Source organism: Melospiza melodia, chromosome 7 (genome assembly GCF_035770615.1).
Source record: "Melospiza melodia melodia isolate bMelMel2 chromosome 7, bMelMel2.pri, whole genome shotgun sequence".
Lineage (NCBI taxonomy): Eukaryota > Metazoa > Chordata > Aves > Passeriformes > Passerellidae > Melospiza > Melospiza melodia.
The window spans coordinates 15,043,300-15,061,324 of record NC_086200.1 but is presented as its reverse complement, the minus strand read 5'-3'; positions in this window follow the sequence as shown (position 1 = coordinate 15,061,324).

Genomic DNA, 18,025 nt, shown 5'->3' with positions numbered 1-18,025 from the left:
GGCCTCTTTCCTGTATTGCAATTTGTGCTGAAGCTGTAAAGAGCTTGTGTGGGTGTTTCACTCACACCAACAGACCTGTGTTGCTGGTAACACTGGTTGAAACCCAGTGGCAGGTATAGCAGTCTTGCAACAACAAAAATGGATTTGGGTGAAAATGTGCAGCCTGGGGCTGGCTCTGGCATAACGCCTGATGCAAAACAAAAGGTTAGCTCACACTGCAACACCCAGCCTGGATGTCATGCAAGAGCCACGCAAAGCACCACCAACCCTGTGCTCAGCCTTCAGTCATGTATTCTTCCAACAACTCTGATCTCCCTTCCCCTCCTGCTGACAGGAGGCCCTGGTGCCTCACTGAGGCTTCATGCAGGGGAGCAAGCACCAGGGCTCAGCTGACATTTATTGGAGCTTGACTCCCCTACACTTGGAAAAATGCCTTTTTTCCAGGCTGAACTGTGCTGGAGCAAGTTGCAGGAAATATATTTGAGCCCTTACCTGACCAACAACCAGCTCAGCCACGCTGCTTTGCACGGTGGAGCCGCAGTGTCTGAGCAACTCCACCAAGCCTGTGCCTCCCATCAGCCCTCAGTGATTAGCTGAGGGTGGATTATTAACTGTATTCACCTTTCCCTCAGCACAGTACCACACTGTGCCTAGCACCAGCTCTGCCTCCTGCGCCTCACAGCAGCTGGAACCTTCAAAGGTTCCCACTTGTGCTCTGCCAAGGCCAGTAAGTGTGTAACCACAGCCACCAGAGCACCCCCCCCACACACACACACACATAAAGCTGATATGGGGGGCACAGTCTCAAAAAACAGCCACTGAGCCAGCACCTTCCCAGCAGTGCTGCTGGTGCATCCCCATTTGGCCACTTGGGAAAGATCAGGAGGTCCAAGGATGGAGCTCTCCCTCAGACGCAAATCCTAGGGCCACAGCTGTCTCCAAAGGGGAAGCAGGCAGGAAAAGACTGAAATGCTCTCTTTATGGGCAAAAGAGCTGGTGCAGTAATTCAAATGCCTGGTACAAAAATTCTGTTTAATATTTAGCTCCTATTTAAAACACAGCTTTTCATTTAATTCTATTTACAGAATACTTTCATTTCATTTGTTTCTTTAAAATTACTTAGTTCTCACCTGTTGTATGTCTAGGAATATTTTCTTCCAAAAATAGAAAAAAATAGATGATATCTTTTCAGCAGAAAACATTGGTTGATACAATTTTAAACCATCATGATATGGAAGAATTGTTCTGTCCCTCTCTAAGGTGGAAGAAGCATTTGGATCACAGATCATCTACAATGAAATACTTGACATGTTTAAGATGCTTTCAATCAATTGTGATCGTCAATTGCTTATTCGTTGTAAACAGTCATTTTTCAGTGAAGGGAAAGTGTGTGTGGTATATCTACATGATGTGTTCAAAGCCAGTTCCTACTAATGGCCAGGCTGAATTCCAGTCAATAATGTCCCGAATGATATTTTGCCGCCTTCTTTGGCACTTCATGAAATCTTACCATGATGAAGTGCTGAAACACAGAGATTTTCTCTTAGAGAGTGTCTCATGTTGTAACCCATCCCGTGGATTTTATGCTGTAATTCTTATCTCTTTTAAAATTTGCTATCTTCTGTACAGTTTTCATGAACCTTTCTGTTACAGTAGTGAATATCACAGATAAATGTCATTTTGTACAACTTTGAATTTACCCCAAGAGCTGAGAGAAAACTTGCTCCTATACTTCAATCCGAGTTTCTTCTATAGTCCAACTTTGTTTCTCTACCGTCAAGCTTCTCCTTTGTTGCTGCTCCAAGTCCCGTCCAAGCTGACCTTGAATACTTTCAGGCATGGGACATCCACAACTTCTCTGGGCAACCTGTTCCAGTGTTCCAGCACTCCCTCAGTAAAAAAGGCCTTCCTTTCATCTAATATGTGTAGGAAATCATAAATCTAGGCATAGAAACTTGGAGTGCAAATTTGAAATTCTTTTGATTTGAAGCACATTTTATATGAATACTGACTTACAGATGACTAAAAGATGTAGATGGGCATTTGAGCTGACAAGTTTTGAAAAAGTGCACGGAAATTAAAATTGAAACCACTAAAATTAAAAACTTCTTGCCATTTTCTTTTTCCTCTCCAATTCAAAATTGCATATGTCAGATATCAGTGCTTCATGCAAACCTCTCAGATGCTCTCAGAGAAAAAGCTTTTCTTTCAGACTAAGTTGCGGTTGACGTAGAACACTAGCAGTAGTGAAAGTTTTTCTGGGCATCGGGCAGCACCTTCTCCTTGGATTTGTGTGCAGAATGCATTTTATCCAAACTGGAAAATAGATCCCAGCTCTGTTTTATTCATCGATCTTACTGCATCAGGCCTGAAGATTCTGTGAAAAGTAGCCTGTGGACCTTGAAGATAGCGCATGTGAAACAGATGAGAGATGATGGAGAAGTTGAGGGAGAGAAGAAAGAGCATATGGGCCAGTACAGACACCAGAAAGTATTTCTTCATGTGATCATGGGAGATTGCAGGAGCCACTTGGTACTATCAAACCAGCCCGACTTGGCACTGGTGCCATCTTGGGTCTGGGAACCATCCTGCATATCGTGGATTTTCAGGGGCCAGCCGGCCTCTTCCAGCCCCAGGCCCTCAAACATAATCAACAGCCCTTTTCCCTGGCAAACAAAATTCAGCTGCCCCTCTTCTGGATGGCAGATTGCAGGAGCCACTTGGTACTATAAGACAAGCCCAATTTGGCACTGGTGCCATCTTGGGTCTGGGAACCATCCTGCGTATCGTGGATTTTCAGGAGCCAGCCGGCCACTCCCAGCCATAGGCCCCCAGACGCAAACTTCCGCCCGTTTCCCTGGCAAACAAAACTCACCTGCCCCTCTTCTGGATGGCAGATTGCAGGAGCCACCTCTTACTGTCAAACCAGCCTGACTTGGCACTGGTGCCACCTTGGGTCTGGGAACCATCCTGCGTATCGTGGATTTTCAGGGGCCAGCCGGCCTCTTCCAGCCCCAGGCCCTCAAACATAATCAACAGCCCTTTTCCCTGGCAAACAAAATTCAGCTGCCCCTCTTCTGGATGGCAGATTGCAGGAGCCACTTGATACTATCAAACCAGCCCAACTTGGCACTGGAGCCACCTTGGGTCTGGGAACCGTCCTGTGTATCGTAGATTTTCAGGAGCCAGCCGGCCACTCCAGGCTATAGGCTCCCAGACACAAACCTCGGCCCTTTTCCCTGGCAAACAAAACTCACTTGCCCCGCTTCTGGATGGCAGATTGCTGGAGCCACTTGGTACTATCAAACCAGCCTGACTTGGCACTGTGTTGAAAGCGAAGGGAAGCCTATCCACCTTGTCGTTGATCAGCATTGACTCCAATTTATTGATTAAATTAGCCATTTTATATAACAGTGTTAATTAACTTCATGCATATTGCAAAATCCAAGCTCACTATAGGTTAACAGAGAAAACTCTAACCCCTCCTTTTGTTTTACCATACCCATGATTGTTTATTGGAAACAAGACCAGCGTTCCCACTGTGATATTAAAGTCAAGTATTGGAGAGTGCTTTTGTTACTTCTTTAGAAGTTTAGAATATGCCAAAAAGATGCTAGCTGGGGACTTGCAATTAATGAATTATTTGCTGTAAGTAGGTCAAATGACATTAGCTTTCAAAAATGAAAAGTAGTCTTATTCCACGTGCCAATTCTAAAGTAGATTAATAAGCCTTAAGCAGAAGATGGATGTGAAGAGGGATATGACATGAAAGGTTAAGCAACACTGCTGACAGGAAAAGGCTTACCTGCTGCAGATACAGGAGACAAAATACTATTTTGACACAAACATTGCTATTCAGACGACAGTAAAATTCTGAGTGACAGCAAAATTTACTCAGTCATGACAGTAAAATTTGCTCACATCAAAATGTGCTAATCAATTCTTAGTGTAAGCTAAGCACCTTAAGCAAAGGGTAGTTCAAGCGTAACTGGTATTTGATGGCAAAAAAGGCAACTTGGCCTGCGTTTCTCACCTCTGCTCCATTCAAAAGCTTACTCTGTCTCAGATTCCTTCGGAGGGATACCAACGCAAGCCGCGAAACTGCACGAAAATGATGATTGAAAGAAAGATAGATTAGAAAAATGGAATAATGGTTCATGTTCTTTTCCTTCCAACTGCTTTGTTTGCCCTTTTAAATTTTTGAAGTCCTTTCTGGTGTCACCATGGTTGCACTGCAGCAAGTGTTCGGCTGTAAGCTGTCCATATTGCCAGCTTCTGGACTGCCTTCAGAAAACTTCCCGCTGGTTTTGTATAGAAATCACAAGCAGTAGAGATGACAAAGACTGCAGAAACCTTCTCATCTCCTTCTAGAGCAAGAGCATGTCTTTCACCCACTCTTAAGTAGACAACTTTCATCAGTCATGAGGGAGTCTCATGTTCAAGAGCTAGGCAGTGACAGCTGTAAATGACAAAAAGCAGACTGAAATTCTCTTGGGACTCCAGCAGAGAGCAATGAAGGAGGTTGAATTCACCTTCTTGGGAAGTTCTAAAATGCACGTTCACTTGAGCACAGGAGCTAAGCCATCGTAACCTTTGTTGAGTATGTCTGCGTAGACAGAGTTTCCATCACTGCAGAAGCAATGTTATTTAACCCGCGTTATCATCTCTAGCTGCTAAGCTGCACTTATTGCAAAGTATCTGCAACGTATTTTACAGGGTGGGCTTTTATGTGTAATTCCTGAGTAACAGTGCAAAGAGAAGTACTTGGGGTGTGGGGTGGGGGGGGAACCGCAACTCTTAGGTTTTTCAAATCATGGTTCCATTTGAAAGTCAAACAAGATGTCAAACCTTTCTTTCCTAGATGTATTACCAGCACAAACTGTACCAGAAATTTATGACCCGTAACTGTACCATGGACGCTCTTTCTCTGGACTATTCCTTAAGAAACAAAGTCCTCACTAGAAATAAAACAAAATTAGCCAAAGTATTGGCCTGGATTAGTTCCAAGGCTCTGTACTAAAGGCCAAACACATGTAATAATAGTAATAATAATAGAGTGGACTAAAAGTTAAATCAATAGAGCATTACTCAGTTCAAAGACATCTTGTGTCCTAATGTTCTCACAGAAGACTGTAAAAACCTGTCTATTTTTGTGGGTTTCTTTTATCCATTTAGCTGTACCTTCTACTTCCCTCCACTGTCTGAGAACATTGATGGTAAGGTTGGATGACCTCATGTCAACTTGTAGAAGTAAAGAAAGAGAAGCCAGTAAAGAAAGGCAAATTTGTTAATTGCAGGTGGAAAGAGGGAGGCCAACAAGAGAAAACAAAAGAACAGTAATAATGAAATGCTCCCCTGTCTTCTGTGAAAAGTAAAGGCACAGACAAGAAAGAACAAGAGCAAAATTCTCACTAGAGAAACGCACTTGATCTGACTCAAGTATTTTGCGGTACATTTCTTGCTGTTTTCTCATGCCAAACATATTAACCGTTGAAGGTATCCCTTTCCTCTTTCTGGAATACAGCGAGGAAGATGGCTGTGTCATTGCTGACAAGCTGCTATTCTCAGAGGTGTCCAGCTGAAAGTCCGAGATCAATTGATTTGCTCTGTCACTTTGATATGGCATGACTTACAGTTTCAGCACCTGAACTGGCCAGCCCTACAATTCTTTGCCCCTTGAATGGTTAGATAGGCTCCTTGGCAACTGGCATTTGTAAGGACATGAAACTATGCAGAATTTGCACCGTGAGATGATGCCAAATGAGTCACGCCGGTAGATTAACTAGGACATGCAAGGCAGAGAGAGGGAAATGAGAGCACAAGAAGAGAGTACACAAGAAGAGAGTACAATCTCCTTTTTTCTGAAACACTGTAGAGATCAAAGTGAACACAAATCCTCCTAGGGGTAGTTCTTGCAAAAGACTAAGAGTTCTTTTTGTGTTCACAGGCCTGGAATCACAGGCCTGGAAGCTTTGGATCACGGCAAAATGCAGATGACAAAACGAGGCCTTGAAGTCACATCCAGTATGAAGCAGTATGAAAGAGGAAAGAAAGCAGCTGAGAGCGTCAACCCTGCTAAGTAGTCTCAGTATTCTTCTTGACATGAGCAGAAATTTGAAATGAGTCTCTGAAAATGGCAAAGGAGGCAGAAGAAAAGGGAGCGATGACTCCTCTGGCATAGTGTTTCCTAACAGGGATCTTCAAAATGGAAAGGTTGTATCATCCTTTCAACTGAAGGAAGGTATGAAAACAACAGGAAGGAAATGGCATCAAATACTCTGGGCAGTGTACTTCTAGACAGAAAGGCCACTGATGGAAAACCAACTCAACTGGCACCAATGCAGCAGCATTGTAACTAAAGCCAGAAATGTCCAGCGCTTCGCTCTCTGCCATTCCATTCAGATGCACACAGCAGCTCTGCAACATTCCTACTGATCATCTCCTTGGCAAACTGGCAGTGAGGGTCCGTGGTGATGCAGAGTCTCCAGGCAGACGCAAAGGAGAGCTGCTTTCTTACAAAAACCAGGCTTTTGAAACACTTAGGCCTTTCTCAGTTCCATAGCTTTAAGCCATAACAAACACAATTCAACCAACCACCATGCACCACGCTGTGAACACACGATGGTTCTAGAACTTGTTGATCTACCTCGAATTCAGCTGCCTCACCTTCCCACAGTCCTTTTCTACTTAGCCAAAGTAATGGGCCTCAGCCCAAGGCGTTCCTTTTGTAAACTTCTAGCTCTATGCAGCAGCAAACCACTACTTTCTTCTGTGCCAAGACTTCAGGTAGACCATTTGCATCTGCCCTTCCAGTGAAACCTCATGGGGAGAGAAAAGCCTCTCAGAGATGTTCAGTCATTCCATTTTCTAGACAGGCCAAATCCAAAGAAAAGCAAGCTATGGGATTGTGTACTTGCTCTTACAAAACACCTGCTGCCCTCTGACAATCAACTAGCAGAAAACCAGCCAAACTGAGACTTGAGGCAAACAACCCTTGGAAGGGAATAATGATGTGATCAATAAAGACAACACTTTTCCAGGCTACCGAGATATTGGAAATGTCAGCAAAGGCTTGAGAGCAAAGGCTGAACTAATGGGGAAAGGGTAAAAGAATCGCAAGAAAAACATGACCAAAGGTTAAAACAATTCCAAGAAAAACATAGGCAACTAACCTGTTGAAGCCTTCAGGAAATCAGTGGCCGCTGATTTACATAGGCCATTCAAGTTAATTGACCCGTGCACCTTCCACTCCTTTTTCGGCACCATAGGGTGAATTGAGACCATGGAATCACAATTCCTTGGATTCTGTTCTTAACTTTAGGAGAGAAGTACAGCAGCTGAAGTACCTGTTACTGATGTGAAACCCAAAAACACAGAGTTGACACATTTCATTCTTGGCCAATCACAACAAGCAAGACTAAGAGGATAAGGCTGGCTTATTTTCATGACACTTTTCTTCTTTTACAGCCTGCTCTGATTCCGGTGAAACTTTTCCATTAGCTTCTCTCTAAAAGGAGAAAGTCCAGTTCAATGTCCCGCCCTACTGCTGCAAGTATACCATTTCGTTTGTCGAGCCTAAAAATAGAATGGGAAGGTACGGTGCTCTCTGGAGCTAAGGGTCGCTCCCGGGCGTCTTTCGGCAGAAGCCGCGCTAAGGAGAGCACTGTGAGCGGCACAATCGTCTTTGCGCGAAGAAGGCGCTTCTTCCCCTCCAGGAGCCGGAGAGAGCGGCAGCTTCGGAAAGGTGAAGAAGGAAGCTGTACGACACTGGGATTGTGTGCGCAGCTTGCCAACTGATAGAAAACAGTACCTTACCACTCTCCTGACTTTTCCAATCACATGAACATTCGATTGGAAGCTGTTTTGGACAACTTTCCTTTTCTCCCTGCCAAACACTTGGCAGATCTCCGTGCAAACTCTAGAACACGATGGGAGATGTTTTCTGTGCTGGCAGAGTTTCTCCCTGCCAGAACTAGTGGATTTTTAGTGGTTTTTAAACCAGAAAGCCCTGAGTTCCAAGAACACAGCAGCTGCCAAGGACTACCCAAGAGGAGCGCAAAAGTACCACAACATGCCTGCCTCCACAGCTTTTTCCCTGGGACCATGCCTACCCCTAGGCTTATTTACATGCCTCCAGTTAGGGTTACAGATAGGGTTTTTAAAGCAAGAGGCCCTGAGCTCCAGGAACACTGCAGAGCTGCGAAAGTCATCCCAAGGGGAGAGCAAAAGTGGTGCAACATGGCTGCCTCCACCTCTTTTTCCTTGGCAACATCCCTATACCTAGTCTGATTTACCTGCCTCCAGTGCAGGATAGGGAAAGGGTTTTATAAATGAGTAAGCTCTGAGCTCCAGGCCCACTGCAGCTGCGAAAGACTTCCCTAGGGCAGCGCAAAATTGCCTCAACTTGCTCCCTCCAGGGCTTTTTCCTTGGGAACATCCCTAATCCCAGCCTGATTTACCTTCCTAGGGTTAGCCTTAGGGATAGTCGTAGGATTATGATTTTTATAATGAAGAAGCCCTGATCTCAAGGCACACTGCAGCTGCGATAGACATCCCAAGGGGAGCTCAAAAGTGCAACAACATGCCTGCTTTCACAGCGTGTGGAGAGCATTATTAATAATTGGTTAGCTGAGAAAGGCCACACTGATATAATGCCGCTGGTTAAACTGAAGGAGAAATGTCAGCAGTCAGCAAGCTGAAAGGAAGAGTCAGCAGCGACCTTGCTGCAACATGAGGATAGGGAGTTGAGATTAGTCCTGAATACATCCTAAGAATATGTAGAAAGTATCAAAAGTAGAACCATAGGAATGTAGAAGTAGGCGTAGGTGCTGATATGTAAGCTGACCAATCCTGAGCTCAACTTTTGCAATATGTATGAAGCTCATTATTAACTGTATTTAACCCGCCGTACTGATCAATAAAATCGAGCCTGTGATGATCAAAATGATGTCCTGGTTCCCTTCCGTCGACAAATGGTGGAGAATGCGGGCATAACCGAATCTCTGCCCTTTTTCTCGGATTAAAAGAAAAAGGGATTACGCCACGGTCCGGAAGTTAGGTTTGGGTCCCAGCAGCCGGGACGGTGCCGGAATTTGAAGCACCCTTAAGGTTCACAACTGTGACTTAAGCCAATACGTGTCCGCCGGAGCCTGGAGAGCTGCAACAGCGCGCGCTGATTAATAGGTATGGATAGGCAAGCGGCATATGATTTATTTACCGCCTATTTAGAGCGGCGTGGGATAAAAGGGATAGATTTAAAAAAGGAGTTACCAGGGTTATTAGCTTATGGCCATGCTAAGGGTATCTTTTCTAATCCTCATACAGTTCATGAGTTATCAGAGTGGAGAAAGTTTGGGGAAATATTGTGGGATACAGTACTAGGTGATGATAAGTCAGCAAAGAAATTCGGGAAGTTATGGCGGGTGGTGTATAACACGTTACTTCAGCAGGTCTCTGAGAGAAAGGCAGCAGAAATGGCAACAGAAGCTCATAAGAGGAATATAGGGTATGGTCGTGAAGATGATCCCCTGGCACCTTCTAAAACTAAGGTACTTATGCCTAAGAGTCCCCAGCAAAGTGGTGTGGAGGATTTCTCTATAGGCGCAGTGGAAACGTCTGCACCTTTCCTGTCAGAGGGGGAGGGCGAGTCGGATGGTGGGGGTAGGAGCAAGCCAGCTTTGCCTCCGCCACCAGCTTCAGGCGGGTCGGATGGTGGGGGTAGGGGCAAGCCAGCTTCGCCTCCGCCGCCAGCCTTGCCTCCGCCGGTGCCCCTCAGTGAGCCGGCTCTGGTTACAGCTTCGGTGGAGGGGTCACCTCCCCCGCACGAGCCGGCTCCAGCGGGGGGGCGGATTGCCCCCCGCAGGCTGGCTCCGCTCGAGCCGGCTCCGGTTTCACTGTCAGCTCCAGCGGGGGAGGGGGGGCTCCCGCTTCCCCCCGCACGAGCCAGCCTCTGCTTCACTGCCCCCCCCCGCGCGAAACCTCGGTGTCTGCACCGAAGCGCCAGCAGCATAGCACCCTTAAAGGGCCAGATCCCATCCCAGGGGCACACCGTGATCCATGGGGGGAGATGGCTAAACAGAGGAGGGAAGCTTGGGCTGCTTTGGCGAAAGAAGTAATGCAAATGGGGGATGGTGAGGCGGTGGAAATAGCTTCTAGTCTTGCATGTCCGGTCACATACACACCACAGTATGATGCACAGGGGAACCTTACGCATAATATAGCAGAATATACTCCCTTAGATTGGAAGCTGTTAACTCAGCTACGTTCTACGGTTAGTCAGTTTGGAGTAAAAAGTGAACCTGTTAAGCAAATGTTAGATTATCTTTTTAATACTCAGGTTTTATGTCCTAATGATTTAAGAGGAATAGTTCGGTTGATATTTACTCAGCATCAGCAGTTATTGTTTAATGCACATGACCCATTACATGGGGTGACAGTAGAGGAGCTGATGGGCTTAGAGGCATTTTTACGTACAGAGGCACAGATGATATTGGGAGCTGATAAACTTACAGAGTCTATGTGGTTAGTGCGTGCTGCAATAGATATGGTTAAAGAGCCAGGAGGGTTACCGGCTTATATGGGTATTAAACAAGGTAGAGAAGAATCATTTGGAAATTTTATCGATAGAACAGCTACTGCTATAGATCGAGCTGGTGTTGCAGGGCGCTATTGAAGCAGGTGTGCTTTGCAAAATAGCAATCCAGCAACCCAAAGAGTGTTAGCTACTTTAGGGGTAAATTGGACTATTGAGGAAGCATTAGAGCGAATGGCATTAATGCCAACAGCTTCACAGGCATTTATAGCAGAAGCCTTAAAGGAATTAGGATTAGGGTTGCAAAAGCATAGTCTACTCAAAATCAGGTGTTAGCTGCTCTTGCTCCTCTCCAAAGCGGCTCACTGGCATTCACGTAAAGAGGCTCGAGACCATTCATCAAGTGTTACCAATACGGCAATGAGGGACAGACACAAGTTGCCGCCCTGACATCGGAGACACCAGCTGCTGCCGTAACATCGCTGCTACCTCCTCTCTGCAACCCGCAGAGCTACCTCCTGTCTACAACCGGGAGCCTCGGCTTGGACTTATCAGCAGCAGTAGACGTCACACTAATGACGAACCGGCCTGAGAGGATACCCACTGGAATAAAGGGTCCTCTTATATTAAATGGACAAACATGTGGAGCATTATTGCTGGGACGTTCCTCTATAACTATGTTGGGATTATTTGTTTTGCCTGGTGTTATCGATGCGGACTTTACAGGGGAAATACAAATTATGGCTTACACCCTTTATCCTCCGATTAAAATTACAAAAGGACAACGCATTACACAATTGGTACCACTGTCACAAATGACATCAGGAATACAATCATTTACTGGGCAAGCACGGGATGAAAAAGGTTTTGGCTCTACTGGTGTTACCCTTTTAACTGTGGATTTACAAAATAGACCAAAACAAAAGGTTGAAATTACCTATGGGCATCAAAGCATAACCCTTTATGGATTATTGGATACAGGAGCAGATACTAGCATCATTTCTCCAGAAGCATGGCCACAACATTGGCCTCTATTTCCCTCATCAAACATGCTCACAGGAGTGGGAGGATTTACATTGGCAAGCAGGTCGCCATCTTTGTCTGTGTGCATTGAGAATCAACAAATATCTGCTGTGTTTTCAATTGTTCAACTGCCTCCTACAGTTTCCTGCTTAATTGGAAGGGACATTTTAACACAATTGGGAGTGGTGTTAACTAATCAGCACCCTTCGTGGTAATTGCCATTGCTTGGACTTTCCCCATTCCACTCACCTGGAAAACGGATACACCGGTGGTGGTTAAGCAATGGCCATTAAAAGGGGAGAGTCTTATGCATGCCCATGAATTGGTACAGGAACAATATACGAAAGGGCACCTACGACTGTCCACAAGCCCTTGGAATACACCTATTTTTGTAATCAAAAAGAAATCAGGGAAATATCGTTTGATACATGATTTGAGGGCTGTAAATGACCAAATGGAACCAATGGGGGCCTTACAGCCTGGTCTTCCAAATCCAGCTATGATTCCAGAACACTGGCCACTTTTAATTATTGACCTAAAGGATTGTTTTTTCACTATTGGCCTGCATCCTGATGACATGAAGAGATTTGCATTTACTTTACCAGCAATAAATCGTGGGGAACCAGATAAAAGATTTAAATGGACATCTCTTCCGCAGGGCATGCGCAACTCTCCCACTTTATGTCAGCTTTATGTTGATGCAGCATTACAGCCACTACGTCGTAAATGGCCAGCAACTATAATATATCATTGCATGGACGATATTTTGTTTGCACAGCAACAGCCATTCTCCTCTTTACAGATTAACACCATTAAAAATACTCTTGCTGCATATTCACTTGTTATTGCTGCAGAGAAAATTCAGACTACAAAGCCCTGGAAATATTTGGGATGGACTTTGACGGATCAAATAGTGATACCACAAAAATTGGAATTACAATTGAACATTAAAACTCTACATGATGCACAGAAGTTGCTGGGAGACTTACAGTGGCTGAAGCCTATTGTGGGAATACCAAATCACTTATTAGAAGCCCTACGGCCTTTGTTAAAAGGCGTGGACCCTACTACTCCTGTACACCTGACAAAGGAGCATCGTCTTGCCTTGCAGCAAATCAGTAACTGTGTACAGCAAGGGTATGTGTCTCGTCGACAATTCGACCACCCCATTGACCTTACTATCTGGAATAGCCCTTGCCACTTGCTTGGTGCTCTCTCTCAGTTGCAAAAGAAAACGCGGGAGATACGGGTGTTGGAATGGTTGTCACCACCGCTACAGCACAAGAAAACAATATCTTCAAAAATTGAACAATTGGCAGCATTAATCAAAAAGGGGCGTCCCAGAATTCTTGAAGTGGATGGTAGAGAACCTGCTAATATTAGATTGCCTATGGAAAAAGAAACCTTGGACTGGTACTTGATAAATTCAAAGAATTTACAAGAAGCATTATTGATGTCACCTGCTAAAGTAGAGACTAGTAAATTAGTGCCTAGAGTTTTGCAATGGATGACAGAATGGAACTGGATTACTCGACCTTTGAGAGAAGAAAACCCCATAGAAGGAGCTATTACAGCTTTTACAGATGCAGGAAAGAAATCAAGGCATGCTGCTGTTACCTGGCAAGAAAAAGGACAATGGAAGCATCAACTCCTCACAGCAGACCCTGCAGATAGCTTACAAACTTTGGAATTGTTAGCAGTAGTATGGGCGGTGTCCAACTCACAGGAGCCTTTAAATGTGGTCACAGACTCTATGTATGTTGCAGGAGTAGTCAAAGGAATAGAGGAAGCAGCAATTAAGGAAGTGAATAATAAACGATTGTATGAGTTACTGATACAGTTAAGGAAAGCTTTACGGGAAAGAGCAAACGGTACCCTTAAGCAGTATATTGAAAAACATCAAGATTTGGCAGATCCACAAGCATGTTTGGCTAAGGTTTTGTATGTGATTAACCATTTATGCATTTTTGGGGAAGATGATACCCCCCCTGCAATGAAACATCATCCGAGGTCAGGTCAGGAAAATACTAAGGAAACAGAGGTCTGGGTTAAGTATAAGAACCCAAGTACAGGATTATGGGAAAAACCTGCAAAAGTATTATATTGGGGTCGGGGGTATCTTTGTGTTTCCTCACCTACAGGGCCTTTGTGGGTGCCTGCTAAGTGGACTAAACCTGTTTTTGATGCAGCCTCTGGTGGATCACCTTACGGAGGAGGACAAGGAGCGACTGGGGAAGAAACTGCTTCTAGTCCTACAACCACTACTGTTACAATTGAAGGGGTACTCGGAAGCGGTGGACAGAGCACTGACACGTCACTACCGGATGGCCCAGGAGTTGATTGGTTTCATTGACTCATTATCAACTTTTCACTTAACAGATCCAGCGAAACTACATTGCCTTGACTGTCACAATCCACATTGTGCTGCCTGGATAGCCCTACGTTGTGGGGGTTGTAAAAGAACTTTTTGGATAGAACAATCATTATTACGGGATTTGTGGTGTCATACCTGTAAACACGAGCACACGTGGGGTAAAAGCTGGCAAAATGAATTAAGGAGACAAACGGGGCAAAACGCATATATTGTTTTAAATCTTTATGAGTCTCCTGAACAGAAGGTTCTTGCTTATTATCGATGGGAAATACAATGTATTGTAAATAGAATTAAGGTTCAAAGTAAATCACGTATAGTTTCTATAAGGTGTAGGAAATTAGTGCCTTTAACACAGCATTCAGTTGTAGGACCCTTCCAAGGGGATCCTGATGGACCATTAGATTGCTGCATTGATAAGTTGCAAAAATTAAGTTTGAAAGTGGCAGGACCAGTGAAATTAGGAGCAGCAAGATTGAAGACAGATAAGAAGAAGAAGGCAAAAAAGGGAACGGTCTCATTTGAATAGGGGTATCAGTGATTGCTAATTAATTTTCTATGATTAGAACAATTTTGCTGTTGTGGGACCCTCGGGAGGATATAGTTGTTGAGGAGGATGATGAACAAGAACTACGATTACGAAATAAGATACACCTTGTGTTAAAGAAAGACCTTGAGCTGTTAGCCTCATATAGTAAAAAGGCTGAAGAGGCTTTGCGATCACCACCATTGAATTGGTTGCTTTGGGTTGAAGAACCAGAATTTTATACTGGTCCTTACTTACATTCGCTTCCTTGTTATGTTTGCAAAAAGGATAAAGATAAATGCTATGCATGGGTAGCTTTGCATTGTGCAGATTGTAATCAGGTTTATTGGTATTCACAGAAGTCATTGGGATATTTATGGTGTACATCTTGTTTTGGAAAGTGGATTCGAAATCATATCTGGGTTAGAGCTCTTGAACAAAGTACTGGCCTGCCAGGACGGACAGGATTACAGCTCTTTGAGAGTGCAGAACAAGTGGTTATAGCATATCTTAGGTGGAAGTTACAGGAAAACCTTAGAATATTTGAAATTACTAAAGCCTCACGCATCATAGCAGCTCGCTGCAAAGCTGATTTGCCTTCAAACTTACCTCGTGCTATACTTGTGAGCAAGGATGCTGATTTAGAATTAGATCAGTATATCCAAGAATTGACTCAGCCTTACAATAGACAATCTAGCAAACCAGGGAAAAGACAGCGAAGAAAGAAAAAACAACGTAAGCAGAAGGAAGAAAAGGAGAAGCAAAGCAAGCAGAAAGAAAAATGAGGTTTGTTTTTGTTATACTGCTCAATGCTGTAGCAAGTGAAGCAGTAGGAGTAACACACTTCAGTCAACCAAGGGAAAATTTATGGGTGACACTTGCTAATCAAACTAACCAATCATCACTTTGTCTTAGTCTTGGAGGAGTCACTAACCCATTTCGAACATGCCTGGTGGGACTTCCGGTGTGGTCTCCTGGAGAATTTTGTAGTTTGATAAACAATCAAACCTTATGTATGTCTAACATGTCAAACATCACATTGCCGGTGCAACAAGGGTATACTGCAGGTCAGAGTGATGGCTATCGTCAATGCTTACTAATCCAATCACTTAACACCTCTTTGCATTCTCCTCCTGAGGAATTGGATCTTTTTGGAAGTACAAATGCCAGCATATCTAACACTACAGCTGGTGGATGGTTTAGCTTCAAACTTTCGGGTGCTCAGAATTTAAACCAACCTAAAGAAACATGGGCCACCCTAGATTCATCCCTGAATGTGAGTGAATTCTCTCCACAGCATTACAGTCAATGTAACGACAAATATCACAGCACCAATGAAATTAGCCACAGGAATATTTTTGATTTGTGGAGACAGGGCATGGAATGGTATACCAGCTAAACCACAGGGTGGACCCTGTTTTTTGGGAAAATTGTCATTGTTTCATCCTAACGTGTCCTTACTAATGCAGCTGAGTCAAAATTCAAACAGGAAAAGACGCAGCATACATGACTTAGACTGCAGCCAGATAGGAGATCCACAGTTTTGGGGCACATTCAAACAGGTGGTGGTTTCCACTATCTTGCCAGGAGGATCTGCCAATAAAGCCATGAATTTAGCAAAACAATTAGGATGCTGGGCAAAGGATGAGCTGAACAGGACATCACAAATTCTAGACATGTTAACTGCAGATGTGCAAAGTGTTCACCATGCTGTTTTGCAAAATAGAGCTGCTGTAGATTTTTTGCTCTTAGCACAAGGGCATGGATGTGAAGAGTTCGAGGGAATGTGTTGCATGAATCTGTCTGATCATTCAGTACCCATTCACACTAAGATAAAAGAACTGCAACAGGGACTTCACAAACTCAAGGAAGAAGAAGGTTTAGGAATTGACGAATGGCTTAAAGGCTTAGGACTTGGACCGTGGCTGAGGAACCTTGTGATCTATGCTATAGGACTGCTGGGTGTAATTTTACTGTTTTTGCTTATTTTGCCTTGTATCTTTAACTGTATTCAAAACATGGTCAGCCGTACAATAGCAAAAACATGGCAAACTAATCTCCTTGCTCAAGAAGAAAATGGGGGAAATGTGGAGAGATTTATTAATAATTGGTTAGCTGAGAAAGGCCATACTGACATAATGCCGCTGGTTAAGCTGAAGAAGGAAAGTCAGCAGCCAGCAAGCTGAAAGGAAAAGTCAGCAGTGACCTTGCTGCAACATGAGGATAGGGAGTAGAGATTAGTCCTGAATATATCCTAAGAATATGTAGAAAGTATCAAAAGTAGAACCATAGGAATGTAGAAGTAGGCGTAGGTGCTGATATGTAACTGACCAATCCTGAGCTCAACTTTTGCAATATGTATGAAGCTCATTATTAACTGTATTTAACCTGCCGTACTGATCAATAAAATCGGGCCTGTGATGATCAAATTGATGTCCTGGTTCCCTTCCGTCGACAGTGGACCTTGTTATTTAGGCAAGTTATCATTATTCCACCCGAATATATCTGTATTAATGCAACTAAGTCATAAGACAAGCAGGCAAAGGCGCAGCTTACATAACTTAGACTGTAGTCAAATAGGAGATCCATGGCTCTGGAGTAAATTTAAACAAGTGATGGTTTCAGCTCTCCTACCATGGGGTGCTGCAAGCAAAGCAATGACTTTAGCAAAACAAATAGGTTGTTGGGCTAAGGGTGAATTGAATAAGACATCACAGATATTAGATATGTTAACTGCAGATGTACGGAGTGTTAATCACGCTGTTTTACAAAATAGATTTCTTACTGTTAGCACAAGGCCATGGGTGTGAAGAGTTTGAAGGGATGTGTTGCATGAATTTATCTGATCATTCTGTATCTATTCATGCTAAGACAAAAGAGCTACCGCTAGGGCTTAACAGCCTTAAGGAAGAAGAAGGATTGGGAATTGATGAGTGGCTTAAAAGTTTAGGACTGGGACCATGGCTAAGAAACCTTGAAATATATGCTATAGGGATATTAGGTGTACTCTTATTGCTTTTACTTATTTTACCTTGTTTCTGAATTTGTATCCAAAATATGGTTAGTAGGATGATAGAGAAAACCTAGCAAACTAACCTCCTTTCTCAAAAAGAAAAAGACGGGGGAGATGTGGAGAGTTTAGTTCAAGCATGGCTTAAAGAAAAAGGCCATGAAGGCATACAGTTGAGAGAGCAGTAAAAGGTAGTTGTGAAACAGTTCCAAAAGCCGTTCCCAGGCTGATTTCTATAAACAATTAGGCTCTCTCGTGCATCACTTTATAAACAAAAAGGTTCTCAGACAGTCTTCCCATAACAAGCAAAACACCCTCTCTGGGAAAAGATGGCACCCCGGGAACAGAAATGGAAGTTTTGGGAACCTTTCATATCACAGTGGGAACACTGGTTTTGTTTTTACTAAACAATTATAGGCATTGTAAAACAAAGGGAGTGGTTAGAGTTTTCTCTGTTAGCCTATCGTGAACCTGGATTTTGGAATAGGCATGAAGTTAATTAACACTGTTATTTAAAGTGACTGATCGATCAATAAATCGGAGTTCGATGCATTAAAGGATGGT